We start from the raw sequence: 4,842 nt of genomic DNA on the forward strand, positions 1-4,842 counted from the left end.
TGTATGAATTTCAAATTAAACAGCACGACACATTTAAAGCGAAACATTATCCCATTCCGTATATTCACAGAGAACAAGTTAAGAAAGAATTGCAAGCTATGCTTCACCAAGGAATTATTGAACCGGCAGTTAGTCCGTACATAAACCCGCTCCATATTGTTAAGAAAAAGGATGACTCACTTCGCCTCGTACTTGATTCGCGTCACATCAATGAAATTATTATTAATGAAACAGATCGCCACAGACACTAGAAGAACTTTTACAGAAATTTCATGGTACATTTCGTCGTCATTACAAGACAGCACAAGAGCAGAGTAAAGACAACGTGTGGAAAGAAATTAAACACCTTTGGCAAGATAGGAATAATGTTACCATTAGAAACCATTACACTGTACGCAATAATATTCTGTTTCGCCGCTCTCACCCTGACAGCAACAATTGGTTATTATGCATTCCTGACGAACTTGTTAACAAATTAATCTGGTATACTCATTTAAGTTACGCACATTACGGAGCCAGAAAATGTTTTCTTATACTGAGACAGAACTGTTATTTTACCAACATGGAGAAACGTATTCGACGAGTTTTAGCGTCATGTAAAATCTGCCAGAAAGCTAAATCAGACACGACTTCACATATTCCTCCATTACATCCCATTGTACCCGTTAAATTGAGATATATGGCCGCTGTAGACATTTTTGGTCCGATTCCCAGAACTAATAGAGGTTTTTGCTACATCTTTGTCGCTGTTGAACTCACTTCAAAATTTGTTACCTTCACTTCTTTACGTAAAGCTACTGCTAAAACTGTTTCGAAAGCATTTGTAAAACATTTTCTATTTCATGTAGGGCATGTGTTGAAAGTAATTTCCGACAATGGATCACAATTTCGATCTGCTATATGGACACATATGTTACGAGCTAGAAACATTTCTCCGATCTATATATACAGGTACCATGCTTCTTCGAACCCTTGTGAACGATTAATGAAAGAAATTGGTAAACTGTGTGGAATATATTGCCATAAAAGACATTTTGATTGGGACACACACATACTCTTATTCCAGGATGTAATTAATTCCAAACCAAATGAATCTACTATGCTATCTCCGTCTGTTATACTGAAAAATGTTGAACCACCTAACAAAATTAAAGAATTAGTAACCTTTCCTACATCTCGTCGAGTACGACACCATGAAATAATTGACATTGCGCTGAACAACATCAAACGTGCAGCAGAGCGCCGGAGAAGACGGCAAAAACAGGTTTGTACACGCCGTGACTTTCATATTGGACAGAAGATATTAGTACGTACACACTATTTATCCAACAGAGGAAAGAGTAGATGCAGTAAATTTTAGCTTCTATACGCGGGTCCATATCGAATTCGCAGCATTCCTCACCCCAATGTAGTACACGTCGAAACTTCGAGAACCAGAAAAACCAAAGGGAACCACCACGAACGTCAAACCTGTTATTGAATGAACATACTTTATGATTTATCACACTGTAATGCCATTTCCTAATTTTTTTTATGACCACTTATGCAATTATATTCACATGAACACTTACTGATGATTATAGTATTTTTTCTTGGCAAGTGCCCGGCAAGGTAAGGTTAGCAGGCCGCTCTTCTTGTCATTACACATCAGACCGTGCATATTTTTCCAGATGAACTTACACATTTTATGACCACTTATGCAATTATATTTATGTGACTACTTACTGATGATTATCGTATTTTTTCTTGGCAAGTGCCCGCCAAGGTAAGGTTAGCAGGTCGCTCTTCTTGTCGTTATATATCAGACCGTGCATATTTTCCATTTTTCATGTATCTATGATTGTTTTCCTGTTTTGTTTGTATGCGCTATGAAATATTTAAGATATAACAAACACCAGTTGACTTTGACATTTTTGCCTTATGATATCTCAACATCGTGACTATTTTACATTTTTTTTTTTTTTTTTTTTTTTGCTGCTACATTGTGATACTCTGTGTACATTTTTGCACCTGCACTCTGTCTATGTTTCTGACATATTACGTTTTCTGTTATGCTATGCTGTATGCTCAATCATGTTACTATAAACCAGTTTTTATTTAATGGGTATATGATTTAAATGCAAGACATTAAATGTGGTGTCATCGCCAGACACCACACTTGCTAGGTGGTAGCTTAAATCGGCCGCGGTCCATTAGTACATGTCGGACCCGCGTGTCGCCACTGTGTGATCGCAGACCGAGCGCCACCACACGGCAGGTCTCGAGAGACGTACGAGAACTCGCCCCCAGTTGTACGACGACGTTGCTAGCGCCTATACTGACGAAGCCTTTGCTCTCATTTGCCGAGAGACAGAATAGCCTTCAGCTAAGTTCATGGCTACGACTTAGCAAGGCGCCATTAGCCTTACATAGTTTGATAATTATCGTATGAAATGTCTCATCAAGAATGCTGTATTCATAACAAGGATAAATAAAAGTTAAGTATTAGAGGAGCTGCATACTTTTCTTATTAGAATTCACTACTTATCCTGTTCCAGAATTCACGCCCGTCTGCGTTAGATAGCGTGCATTTCGGCCTCCTCTATCTACAGGGTGTTGGCACATTCACCAACACATCATTAATCATTGTTCATCATTTTCAGAAAGAAATAACGTGTAAAAGAAATAAATTAAACAGAAATGGGAATTTCACCTTCGGAATGAACGAAAGAAAATGCAATACCTCGTCATGAAGAGTAAATGGATCAGAATTAACAAGCATTAACAATAATATACTATATATGACGGTAGTATCTGTTCCCGAAAGAACAGTTACCGTGGATGACCATGCAGCTTTGCTAGAAATGAAATGATAATTAAATGGACACCTTAGCTGCAAACAGGCGTTCATATACTTCATTGGGGACATGTTGAAAATGTGTGCCCCAACCGGGACTCGAACCCGGGATCTTCTGCTTACATGGCAGATGCTCTATCCATCTGAGCCACCGCGGCCACAGAGGGTAGCGCGTCTGCAGGGACTTATCCCTTGCACGCTCCCTTGAGATCCACATTCCCAACATGTCCACACCACTACATTCGTTGTGCGCCTAATACATGTTTTGCCCATCATACTTTTTACTCGTGGCAGATTAATCTACCAAGACCCGTACGAGTTCGGGCATAGCGTGTGCGTTCACACAAGAAGGTCAATGGCCGGGAAGCCATATTTTAACTATATATGACGGTAGTATATGTTCCCGAAAGAACAGTTACCGTGGATGACCATGCAGCTTTGCTAGAAATGAAATGATAATTAAATGGACACCCTAGCTGCAAACAGGCGTTCATGTACTTCATTGGGGACATGTTGAAAATGTGTGCCCCGACCAGGACTCGAACCCGGGATCTCCTGCTTACATGGCAGACGCTCTATCCATCTGAGCCACCGCGGGCACAGAGGGTAGCGCGTCTGCAGGGACTTATCCCATGCACGCTCCCCGTGAGATCCACATTCCCAACATGTCCACACCACTACATTCGTAGTGCGCCTAATAGATGTTTTGCCCATCATACTCTTTACTCGTGCAAGATTAATCTACCAAGACCCGTACGAGTTCGGGCATAGCGTGTGCGTTCGCACAAGAAGGTCAATGGCCGGGAAGCCATATTTTAACTATATATGACGTTAGTATCTGTTCCCGAAAGAACAGTTACCGTGGATGCCCCGGTCGGGGCACACATTTTCAACATGTCCCCAATGAAGTACATGAACGCCTGTTTGCAGCTAGGGTGTCCATTTAATTATCATTTCAAGAATATACTATACACATCGTGGAATAGCAGTCTTAACTAATTTTTTCTTTCAGAATACGAGGCGATTGATGCAGGCTGTCAGACAGAACTACACATTTTAGTTTTAGTGATGAAATATGCTAGAAATAAGGAATAGTTGTATAATGAATAATGAAGTGACTTTTTGCAGATGATAATGAATGGTGATGAATAATGATGAAGAATATGCTACTATGGATAATGAAGTTTTTCTTTACAGGTGATGATAATAATGAAATGAATTATGAATTATTTCTTTGCAGATGAAAATAATGATGAAGTTTATATATTTACTGTTAGTTAAGAAATGCTATGTAGTTATTTAAGTATTTGTTGCAGTTCGTTTTGACAGTATGTCTTATGTCGCATGGTATGATGACTGAAGGTTTTGGATAGGACAGCTAGAGAACATATATATTTTATACACATTTCACCACCTGTTAATTCGAAGTTCACTACTTTTCAGCATAATATGCGTTTCTTCTTTCAGTTTAATAATCCATTTTGTATTTTTTGCAGGAGATATTATTCATGAAATTAATGAGCTATAAGCAGTTGGTCATTAAACCTGTGTCATTCATAAATGTGATCACATATACTATACTTGTTTCATAACCTTGCTACAGCTGACTCATGACGAATGACGTTACACATCTTCATTTGCAGCAATAACTCAAAGGCAAATATTGTTATGCCCCAGTAGTTAATTATCGATCTCAACGCAATGCATCTAGCACAAAAAAAAAAGGAGAGAGTTCTGAGTAATTCTGAGTAATGTTTTCTAGTCACAGACCTTGAATAATAGTTACAGTATGTTACATTTTCAATATGTCCTATGTCACTGGCATGATTAGTTCTGAGTGATACTGAATGACGCTTTGTAATAAAGCATAAATACTATGCCCATAATTTCGGTAATTAATATTTTGTTATACTCTATAAATGCTATGCCAATAATTGACTCTCATTTTGAATGATAAATTCTGAATAATACTGAATAAGGTGTTATAAAAATATAAGAATACTTTG

At 38.4% G+C, this 4,842-nt stretch overlaps 1 non-coding gene across 1 annotated transcript; it reads right to left on the reverse strand.

The window, feature by feature from the left end:
• Positions 1-2,920: 2,920 nt before the first annotated feature.
• Trnat-ugu (transfer RNA threonine (anticodon UGU)) lies at positions 2,921-2,994 on the reverse strand. Its single transcript has one exon. It is a non-coding gene; the product is annotated as a tRNA-Thr (tRNA).
• Between the last annotated feature and the right edge of the window lie 1,848 nt (positions 2,995-4,842).

Source organism: Schistocerca nitens, chromosome 6, assembly GCF_023898315.1.
Source record: "Schistocerca nitens isolate TAMUIC-IGC-003100 chromosome 6, iqSchNite1.1, whole genome shotgun sequence".
In the NCBI taxonomy this organism is placed as follows: Eukaryota; Metazoa; Arthropoda; class Insecta; order Orthoptera; family Acrididae; genus Schistocerca; species Schistocerca nitens.